The sequence below is a fragment of the Chanodichthys erythropterus genome, chromosome 24 (genome assembly GCF_024489055.1).
Source record: "Chanodichthys erythropterus isolate Z2021 chromosome 24, ASM2448905v1, whole genome shotgun sequence".
Classification (NCBI taxonomy): Eukaryota; Metazoa; Chordata; class Actinopteri; order Cypriniformes; family Xenocyprididae; genus Chanodichthys; species Chanodichthys erythropterus.
Window position 1 is genome coordinate 26,502,546 of NC_090244.1, and position 12,326 is coordinate 26,514,871.

A 12,326-nucleotide genomic window follows, 5' to 3' on the forward strand; every position below is an offset into this window, starting at 1 on the left:
TGTCGGGAGTGTGCCATCTCCAAGAGTCCTCATCATCTGCCATCTGGGAAACTCCTTCCACTGCCCGTTCCAGATTGCCCATGGTCACACCTAGGAGTGGATTTCATCACTGATCTCCCTGTCTCAGAAGGAAATACCACCATCCTAGTCGTTGTGGATCGTTTCTCAAAGTCCTGCCGTCTAATTCCTCTCCCAGGATTGCCAACTGCCATGGAGACCGCCGAAATACTCTTCAACCAAATCTTCAGATATTTCGGAATACCAGAAGACATTGTCTCTGACCGAGGACCTCAGTTCATATCCAGAGTGTGGAAATCGTTCTACTCCCTCCTAGGTGTGGCCGTCAGCCTGACTTCCGGATACCACCCGCAGTCGAACGGGCAGACGGAAAGGAAGGTACAGGAGATTGGCTGCTTCCCCCGTACCTTCTGTGATGACCACCAGGACTCTTGGAACCAGTTCCTGGGTTGGGCCGAGTCGCCCAAAACTCTCTCCGTCAGTCAACTACTGGGCTCACACCGTTCCAATGCGTACTCGGCTACCAACCCCCACTGTTCCCCTGGGATGGGGAACCCTCCAACGTACCAGCAATGGATTACTGGTTCCGAGAGAGCGAGAGGGTCTGGGACTCAGCACACCATCAACTGCAACGAGCCCTGCGCAGACGCAGGATGACAGCCGACCTCCGACCTCCGACGCTACTGTCACAGACACGTCAGGTTCCAACGTCACCCAACCACAACGCTAACAGTCTTCAGAATACTGATCACCGCCACCTGCACCTCATCACCTCACTCATTAACAGCACTACAAAGCACACACACACACAGCACTCTGTCCGGTCTCGTCTGCTGTGTGGGTGTGTGTCAGCCAGCTCCAGATAACTCCAGCGATCTCTAGGCTCCAACGTATCTCAACCTGCAAAAGAAAGGACAGTAACTATTCCTCATATCATCTGCTTAAATCCATCTATCATCAGTTCACTCACCTGTCTGTTGTTGCACGCTCTACTGTGGTCAATAAAACTACCAATACCTGTTACTACTGTGTCCGTCTCCTGTATCCCGTAACAAAGATAATACGCATAAAATAAAGCCATTGCTCGCAGTTATGTGTGGTGGCCTGGTATTGATGCAGACATCAAACTGTGTGCGAAAATATGTCAGTCATGCCAGCAAATACAGAAAATGCCATCCCAAGCGCCCCTCCACCCATGGGAGTGGCCAAGCAGACCATGGGAGCGTAATCATGTAGATTTTGCTGGCCCATGTGAGGGTCACATGTACCTAGTCGTGGTTGACGCACATTCGAAGTTGCCTGAGGTGTAGTTGATGACATCAACAACAGCAGGGAGAACAATTGAAGTTTTGAGGAACCTTTTCAGCCATTATGGACTGTCTGACGTCCTGGTGAGTGATAATGGACCACAATTTGTCTCTCAGGAGTTTGTAACTTTCCTGAAGGCCAACCATGTGAGCATTTCGGTTCAGCCCCATATCATCCAGCAACCAATGGGCAGGCTGAAAGGTTTGTTCAGTCGCTAAAACAAGCACTGAAGGCGTCTAAGGGCTCTTCTACTCTTCAGAGACGGCTGGAAACATTCTTGTTGACGTATCGCAACACTCCACATCCGACGACTAAAGAGGCCCCTTCCTTGTTGTTTTTGGGACGACAACTGCGCACACGTCTGGATGCCTTGAAACCCAGTGTGTCAGCTGCCGTGTGACTCTCACAGACCTCCCAGGTCCTCCGCCGTGCTGGTCGTTCGAAGCCAAGACAGTTTGGAGTCGGTGATGCGGTGCTGGCTCGTGATTACAGAAGGAGAGAAAGATGGACATCAGGTGTGGTGACGGCTCAAAGTGGTCCAGTATCTTACACTGTGGATGGCGACACCATGGCGACGCCATGCTGATCAACTCTTGTCCATTCCGAATCAAACAGCTGAAACTCAGGTGACACAACTACCTAACATCAGTGATGTATCTGTTCCTGTACAGACCTCTGTAAATGACACTTCTTCAGCACCACCAACCAGGGAACAGGATGTTAACAGTGACACTCAGATAAACCATGGCAAACTCGACATTCCATCAGTGCAGGTCAGACGTTATCCAGCCAGAGTGATTAAACCACCCAACCGTCTGACATTATAAGGCCATGAGAAACTCTTGCTGGACTGAAATGTAATTAGTTATGTTAGTGAGCCTGTTCTGACAAGGGGCAGAATAATCCCCGAACTGGCTTGAGGCAAGAGGCAGTCTACCCTCTACCTCTAGTATAAAAAAAAGGGGGGGCATAATTTTTGAGTAGCTCTGAATGCATTGTTTTGTTTTGTTTCTTGATTAAGAGGGAAGGAAATGTTATGTATGTAATATCGTTATTCCCCATTGTTCCTGCGGGTGGCACTGCTACTTGTAATTGTGAGTTGTGTTCCTTAAAGAAATAAATTCAGAAGAAGAATAGTATCCCTGAATGTTAGTTGTGTTATTTGAACGTGGTTTAACCCAAGAGTTTATTATATGTTTTGTCAGTTAAAACATAACACATTTGAATTGAAATATTTAATGTAATTAATTAGATTAAAATTTTTAATCGATTGACAGGCCTAATATATATACATAATATAAAATGTCACACGACCACGGTGGCGCGGTTGTCATTGTCGACCGCCACAGCCCTAACTGTATCAAAAAGTAACAACATACAGCTGTGACGCAGCTCTGTGTATGCGCTTCAGGTGAGTACACACAAATCTCCTCACAGTGCACGCGAGTTCCCTTTTGCGTCTTACAGCTGAATGTTTAAAGTGGCAAGGTTTAAATGAGTTTAGTTTAGACACAGATAGCAACGTCAGATGTTCAGGTCTCACCTGCACTCACGCGCTATCAACACCCGGGTGATGACGTGTAAATGACATACGGCTCACTCATTGAACATTTGTTTATAGTGATTATGGTAGTTTGCTCCGCATCTGATTTTCTATGACCAAACCAGTTCCAAATTGTGGAAGTAGCTCCTCAGCCTCACGTCTGCCTTCCGTCATGCTTGTTTTCACTCCGCACTTGAACAGTGAATCGGTCGCGTACGAAACTATGTCAACAACTAGACTTATCATAATTATCGCGAGGAGACAAATTTTTTTAGTGAGGAGAATTTTCAACGGTATTCATCGCAAATGATAATATCGCCCATCCCTAACACACAACACAACAAAACACATCATCATCAATAATAGTCCTCATCAATAATAAATACTCCTGTGTAAAGTTAAAATGCCAGAGAAAGCAGATGTAATTTTAAATAACTCTTGAAGATACCTAATATAGGGGATGATCTAACCTCGAAGGGAAGCTTATTCCATAATCTTGGACCAGCAAAAGCGCAGTCTCCCTTGGATTTACAAACCCCATTCTAAAAAAGTTGGGACACTGTACTAATTGTGAAAAGGAATGCAATAATTTACAAATCTCATAAACTTATATTTTATTCACAATAGAATATAGATAACATATCAAATGTTGAAAGTGAGACATTTTGAAATGGCATGCCAAATATTGGCTCATTTTGGATTTCATGAGAGCTACACATTCCAAAAAAGTTGGGACAGGTAGCAATTAGAGGCCGGAAAAGTTAAATGTACATACAAGGAACAGCTGGAGGACCAATTTGCAACTTATTAGGTCAATTGGCAACATGATTGGGTATAAAAAGAGCCTCTCAGAGTGGCAATGTCTCTCTGAAGTCAAGATGGGCAGAGGATCACCAATTCAGACCACATACTGCATCAATTACAACATCATGGCTGCGTAGAAGAAGGATTCGGGTACTGAAATGGCCAGCCTGCAGTCCAGATCTTTCACCCATAGAAAACATTTGGCGCATCATAAAGAGGAAGATGCAACAAAGAAGACCTAAAACAGTTGAGCAACTAGAAGCCTGTATTAGACAAGAATGGGACAACATTCCTATTCCTAAACTTGAGCAACTTGTCTCCTCAGTCCCCAGACGTTTGCACACTGTTATAAAAAGAAAAGTGGATGCAACACAGTGGTAAACATGGCCTTGTCCCAATTTTTTTTTTAATGTGTTGATGCCATGAAATTTAAAATCAACTTATTTTTCCCTTAAAATTATACATTTTCTTTGTGTTTAAACATTTGATATGTCATCTATGTTGTATTCTGAATAAAATATTGAAATTTGAAACTTCCACATTATTGCATTCTGTTGCATCATTGCATTCTGTTTAATTTGTACAGTGTCCCAACTTTTTTGGAATCGGGTTGGTAAGACGTACTCTTGGGATCACCAATAAAAGTTTGTTTGAGGATCCCAACATTAATTGTGATTTATATGGCTTAATGAGCTCAACCAAATATTCTGGCACCATTCAGCCGGAACTGGGAACACTTCCTATAACACCAGATGTACTTGTTACATCAGAAAAAGAATGGCATCTACGCTAATATTAGTCTTTCTGTTTATCCCGAGGTTTACCGTAGTCAACCGGATTCGGGGCCATTTCCAGATGAGACTGAGGACCGGTGCCTTGACACGACCACAACGCAGCCCTGTATCAGCAGAGATCGAGTCGACTAGATCATCCATTGTGAAGACATCATCAACACGACAGCCAGTACCACAGTTTCCTCAAAATTATAATCACGATTATTAATCATGTTTATTCTATCAAAAGAGTAATGTAACTATGGCTATTTTGCAAGTTCTTTACCAACCTACACTTCACCCAAAAGGCCTGTAGGTGGCCCAAAGACTTAAATTTAACCAACTATGATAACTTCGTTAGATGGTAAATCAATACAAAACATGGTTTTGGTGAGCGCTTTGTAATATGTATTCATATTAGATTTTAAAGCAACACAATTTGTTTGCAATAAGACAAACCAGATTCAAATTGCCCGGCAAATTCGTAAAGCAAAGAAAAATCATTTCTAGCTGATCAACATTATGAAAACTTGTAAAACCTTTAGGAACTTCAAAAGATAAAACAGCGAAATTCCTAATATTACTTCAAATATTTCCAAATTATGTTCATTTTCATAGAGCGGGCCAATATCGTGACGATTATTTAAAATCAATCGAGAGAAGCAGATATCGTTATCGTGATAAAATACGATTAATCATGCAGCCCTAATTTAATTTAATTTGACTTGACATTTGACATACAACAGTATCCTTGACATTTATTCAACAGTGCTTTTGATCTGCCTGCATTGACACTATTCTTTAAAAGGAAAAATTATATACCAATTATCAATGTAAAGCTGCTTTGACACAATCTGCATTGTAAAAAGCGCTATATAAATAAGGGTGACTTGACTTGACATACATCAAGACCTTGAATTAGATCGTGTAATACACTGGTAACCAGCCTAATGAAGACAACAGCAGAGTAATATAATCCGTCTTCTTAGCCTTCATAAGCATTCTAGCCGCAGCATTTTGTACAAGTTGGAGATGTACAACTTAAGTCTGACAGGTTCCAAAATAAATAACATTACAATAATCTATCCAGAAGAAGATAAAAGCATGGCTGACTTTTACTAAGTCGCTAATTGACAGGATCGATTTTAACTTAGCTATTGCCCTCAGATAAAAGAAACAATTCCAAACTACAGTTTTTATTTGACTGTCAAATTTTAGCAATGAATCGAAGATGACTCCTAGGTTTTTCACTCTGTCCTGCAAATGACAAGCCCATGGACCTAGTATGTCACTTTCCGTCTTATTCTGTGCTAAACGACCAAAAATCATAATTTCCGTTTTACGTTCATTCAACTGAACAAGATTATCAGCCATCCAGACCTTAACTTCAAACATCTATGGAGTGTAGCACAAGAATCAGCACAATTAGGTTTTAGAGGCAAGTAGATCTGTGTGTCATCCGCATAAAAGTGATAAAAGATAACATATTTTTTAAAAATTAATCCCAATGAGAGCATATATATTAAAATCAAAATAGGGCCCAAAATGGACCCCTGGGGAACCCCACTAGTAAGATGTTCCGGATGTGACGAGAAATTACCAACTTCTGTTAAAGCAGATGGCCTGTACTATCTGATCTCACCAAGAGGGGTCCTTTACCAGACATTTTGTGATATGACCACTGCGGGCGGTGGCAGGACGCTAGTGGCCAGCGTTCATGAAAACAACATGTATGGAAAGTGTACTGTTGGTGATCGCTGGTCTAGTGAGCAGGGCAGTGACGTAAACCGGCCTGATGGAGAAGGAACATGGGCAAACAGAGTCACATTTGGAACTGCAGAGGCTGCTACAAGTGATGATTATAAGGTAATTTTTTATTACATTCACAATTAAAACATGTTAATCTACAAAATGAATGAACAGTCTGTTTTCTTTCTGTCATAGAATCCTGGATACTTTGAAATTGCGGCACAGGATGTGTCTGTGTGGCATGTTCCTAATAATATGGTGATGGAACACTGGAGCACTGCCTCCATCCTGAGATACCACACTGAAAATCGCTTCTTAACTCGACACGGAGGAAACCTTCTCAATTTATTCAAGGTCAGACAAACTTTGACAGCAGCTTTAAGTTTTTAACATTCAAAGAAATATAGGCTAAAGGCAAAAGCCCACAGTTTTGTAAAAAAATGATTTTTTTTTTCTTTATTTTCCCAGAAATTCCCTGTGAGTTTTGGAATCGGGACTTGCAACATTGATAATGGACCTGCTATTCCATTAGTGTATGATACTGGAAATATGGATTCTACTGTAAAAAAACTAGGGCTGCACGATTAATCGCATGCGATTGTCATGCGTGTCTCATCAGTAAAGCCGCTTCTGTGATTAGCGGTAAATGTCCATCACCTGCTTTCAAATGGAGCGGCACTTAATATAGAGCCGTAGTTCGCGGACAAGCTACGCAATATCGCGTTCATAATCGCAGATGAATCGCCTTCGATTATGAACACGATATTGCGTAGCTTGTCCGTGAACTACGGCTCTGTATATTAAGTGCCGCTCCATTTGAAAGCAGGTGATGGACATTTACCGCTAATCACAGAACCGGCTTTACTGATGAGACACGCATGACAATCTCATGCGATTAATCGTGCAGCCCTAAAAAAAACTTTATGGACCTAATTCAAGAGGTACAGCAATTTGTCACATTCACCATCTCTCTCACCTTCCCTGAACTCCATTCCCATCCTCCCTCCTGTTGCTCACCTGCTCACGCTCAACAATCACCCGCACCTGATCCTGATCACCTCATCACCACAGCAGCATAAATGCACACACTTCACCTAAGCACATTGTCTGGACTCGAAGGATGCATTTACCTGCTACACTTACCTCTGGATTGTTTATACGTTATTCCGCCATCATCTCTCCTGATCCTCTGTGTCTCCTTCGTCTCCCTAATCTCCTGTGTCTCCAGCACAGGGTTGCCAACTCTCACGCATCTGGCGTGACACTCACGCTTTCAGCATCAATCTCACGCTCTCACGCACACGCAAGAAATGTCACGCCAAATTTTTCATCAATCAAACATTTTTCTCCCCTCTCAATCCGTTAATTTTCTGTTGATGACTAGACCACAGCGTATTAATGACAGGAGAGGAGTTTAAGTGTTACAGCTGTTACATCTGTATATTGAGTGCGCGCGCACTCAATATACAGAGTGGCCAAAGCGTCGAGCTTCCCCGTACTTTTTGACAAGCGTCTTTGACAAAGCGGCCAGAGCTTCTTTGCAGCTAAAGTCGGCGGTGGTTTGTACGTACAGTTAACGCTCTATTTGTTGAGGGCGCTGAGGAAAAAAGGATATTTGAAGCTCCTGCCACTGGAAGAAGTGGTCGCCGCCCATTTGTGGCCGCGCACCCATCAAAGCCGTGCAGGACGTCTTCAGCACTCCCGGATCATGCGCACTCCGCATAGACTGTAAAAAAAGATGGACGACGCGACGCCGCTTCCTTCCATTGTATTGAACTGAAGCCAAAATGGGCTGATGAATGGGCGCTGACACGTTACGCAATACGTCAAAAAAAAAAAGTTTGGAGCCTGGGCATGCGCAGAGCTGGAGTTGGAGCCGCGATATCAAACTTCTGCCCAGACGACTGCGTCATCATTCATGTATTTTAAATAGACAATTTAAAAGTCTACCTATAAAATAATAGGCTATTCTGTTTCTAGAGCAATAATATTTTTGAAACCGCAAATTCAGTAGATAAAATCAATATAATATGCCACTAGAAACAACTCTAAATCGTCAGAAACGGTCCTGCCATTTTAAATCAAGTTCAACTAACGTTACAGGAGATCGATTGCTGTAATTAGAGTAAGCTATCATTAGTTTTGTCCTGCTAATTATTATTTTATACCCATAAAAATAATAAGTAACTGCCAGATAACGATCACCTGCTTTTTCCCGACATGGTTAACATTAGGCGTGTTATCTTAACTAATAACATTTATTAATTGGCTTATAACGCCCACATTTGATGTTACAGAAAAAAAGTTCAGTGATCCGTCAGATCCTGTAGGTCGGTTAGTACAGTTTACTGCTGAACAACTAATTTTGTTGGTGTTAATGACAAAGAAATCGAAAACTAACAGTTAGTTATACATCTTCAATCTCCCCTCGAAGCTCCGACAGTCCTCAGACAAGCTGTCAATCAACTTCGAATCATGACGACACGCCCCGTTTTTATAGCATCAAATTGCTAGCTAAAATCTAAATCATCACAAAAACGAACAATTGAATATATATCAGTGTGATAACAACTACCTTAAATGACCAAAACCATCTTTCAGAAAGTTTTATTTGAAGCAGAATTTATTTTTAAGTTTTCACTGAAGTCTCATTCGACTGCATTGAGAGGGCGGGGTTTATGACCTGTACTGCATCCAGCCTCCAGGGGGCGATCAAAGAGCCCGTGGCTTCACTTTTCAGAACGTATGAGACACACCCGGCACTCCGCCGCTGGCCAGGCTGCTTCTGCTTTACACACCATGGCCGTTATTTTCTCGAGAAAATGGGTTTTCTCATAGCGTTTGCAACGCAAAACTCGTTCCCTTATCTCTCAGGGAACCGAGGTTACGTAAGTAACCGAGTACGTTATATACGTTTTGTTCAGGGGCGTTTCCTCCGAGTAGGCAAGGGAGGCAGTGCCTCCTCAAAAAATAGGATGAGAAAATAATCCATATTACATATAAAACAAAACAAATATTACAAATTATGACATTAAAAAGAGCGCAAGTCACGCGTATTTCTTAAGGAACACTGCCCAACAGCGACTCCCGCAGGTAAAGTTCACAGAGGAGTCATGCTTTACAGTCTATGGAGTCATGCCTCCCTTTCCTCTCATAGGAAACCATATAAAATCATTAGACCCCCGGCGTGCGGTGGGTTTTATGGGGGGTAATTGAGAATGAATTGGGGAAAATCACGTGAGAGGAGGCAATGTCTCCATCACGCTATGATTGGATGTAATTGGTTGTGATTGGATATGATTGGCTTGTGCGATAAATCCCACCTCTCGTTGACGTGCGCGTTCCGCGCGTCAGTTTGACTGAACAAATGACGTCAATCGGAAGACTAATTGAAAAGTAAGTAAACAGATCACAGTTAGATATCACTGCTTTATGTCACGTCAAAATCAAACTTGAAATGGACTGAAATCATGATGACTGCGGGGTTTTTAGTGCAATCAGCTTGGTGAAATTAAAAATACAATTCGTGTCTGTGTCAGACTATGTTTACGGAGCATGACTGATGATCCAAAATATCCTAGGTTGACAATTAAAAAGAAAAAACGCAATACACAAATAAAATATATTGTTTAAATTATTGCCTTTAGTTATTATTTTGGAATGAATGTAGAAATGCTTAAAACACTAACTTGATGAGATTGCCTTGGTTTGTTAATGTAAAATAACAAAATATAATTTTTTTTTTTTGATGTACTGTAAAGTAATGTTCATTTAACAAGGAAGATGTGTCAACTTTAAGAGTAATGCACATTAATTTACATTGATTCATAAAAAAAAAGTGCCTCCTCATTTCAGAACACCACTGCACGCCACTGGTTTTGTTATATAACATATGACAACTTTAGCACATTTATCAGCTATACATTCATTCAGTGTTTTCTATTAATGACCCTCTGCTGCCGCCACCGTTTCATAATGAACTGAAAATTGAAAACATACTACGTTTGCCAACGAACTAAAATCGAAACTGTGATATGGCGTTGTGCCTTTATAAAACAGCAAAAGACAGTGATTAAGTATATATACAGTCTCTCTGTGCTGCGTGTTTTAAAGAGAAGTGAGCACATTTGCGCACGCGATCAGCTGGTGATCTGGTGATCAAAATAAAAGCTCAAGGATATATCTTTTAAAAAGAAATGAGTACAAAAGTATTGTAAAAAAAAATGTTTGAACCCTTTTTAATGTCCAGGTACAAGTCAATGCTGTTTCTTTGTTCAATTTGCATACTGTACATGGGTTGAAGCTCTTAATTTTTAGTTTCCAAAGTGCACCAGATTGATGCATTTAACCTTAAAATGTACACAATTTTCTTACGGTGGGGCACGCCCCCGGACCCCCCTAGAGGAGGTACATCCAACAAACTTTTACAAATTACAGTGTCAAATCATGTACATTTTCTGAACAAGAATATGACAACAAAAGCTCCTTTCATGTCAGTAAAGCTATTAATAGAAAATTAAAAAGTGTCTTTGGACAAATATAAATTTGGGCTAAGCCCCGAATGTTTACAATGTCTGGCTCCGCCCCTGTCAGGTAACAAAACTGACAAAAAATAAAATAAATTATTTCACCCCAGTGATACTAAAACATGGACTGACATTGATTTTTAAAATTAGGGTTACCAAACATTTTCTCAGCACACGCGCAAACTGAAATTTTTACAAAGTCTCACTCCAGCCAAAGTCCCAAAGTTGGCAACCCTGCTCCAGCATCTTCTCCTTCAGACTCCAATGATTCTCCACAGTTTTCCATAATCTCCTCCAACCACCTGCAAACCAAGAACTGTCAGTATTATTATTCAATAAAACTCTCATATTCATTTCTATGTCATTGTGAGTCTGTGTTCCTCTTGGGCCAATATTTTTCCAATATTTTTAAAGAAAGTAGTTCCATCGATGGACTGTCAAAAATCTGTATTATTCAGTGATTGTGATGTAGTCCTATTACTACATCATGTTGAGATCCAATCACTTTAATGAATTAATGAATGCTGTGTGCATGGACCTATCATGACAGACCATCATCAATTATATTGTTACAGTAGACGGAGGACAGACACAGGTATCACTTAACACAGTCTTTATTTTGACCACAGGAGAGCAGGGAGAATGAAACAGGAGAGTGAACTGGTAGTAGAAAGGCTTGAACTGGGAATACTTGGAATAGTTACTGTCCTTTTCTTTGCAGGGAGTTAGACGCTGGAGACTGGAGATCGTTGGAGCACTTGGAAGCTGACGGGAACACACTCACGAGGCAGACGAGGAACACAATGGGAATTGACACAATGGAGACAGGTAGGTATGCGAAGGGGAGTCCTTGAGGTAAGCATAAACTGGTAGGGTATGCAAACGAGACCGGACGTGGAGTGCTGTGAGTGTGAGTGTTTTATGGAGCTACTGATGAGGGGAGTGATGAGGTGCAGGTGGCGGTGATCAGTATTCTGGAGATGGTGCGCGCTGTGATTGGGTGACGTTGGAACCTGACGTGTCTGTGACATATATATTCTGTTTTTGTTTTTCAGAAATATTTGTGCCTGGATTCATCACATTCAGAGTCTTCAATACTGAAACGGCAGCCCTGGCAATGTGTTCGGGCGTTAAACCAACCGGTTGTCACACTGAACATGTGAGCTAAACAAATGTTATGGATTATTTACAACAATGTTCATTAACAGCATTTGTGAAGTGCTTCTGATCACCACAGGCAATAATTCATGCTTTAGTGTATAAATGAAGAGGAAATGTATTTAGAGTAATACATTTACAACAGAAGTAAATCAACCGCAATGTTATATGATGAAATGAAGTTTTGTTGTTATTAATGTACTTTTATTTTTGCAGTTCTGTATTGGTGGAGGTGGACACTTTCCTGAGGCGGTCCCTAAACAGTGCTGGGACTTTACGAGTTTCGACTGGGATGGCTATGGTACTAATACAGGATGGAGTGCTTCCAAAGAGATAACTGAAGCAGCTGTACTTCTTTTTTATCACTGAACTAACTTTATCACAAACTAAAATGACCTGCTTCCTTTCCTTCTGATATAGCACATTGATTAATAATCTGAATGCTAC

At 41.3% G+C, this 12,326-nt stretch overlaps 1 pseudogene; it reads left to right on the top strand.

Annotated features, from left to right (window-relative positions):
• Nucleotides 1–5,991: 5,991 nt before the first annotated feature.
• Nucleotides 5,992–12,326, top strand: LOC137014816 (intelectin-like; annotated as a pseudogene).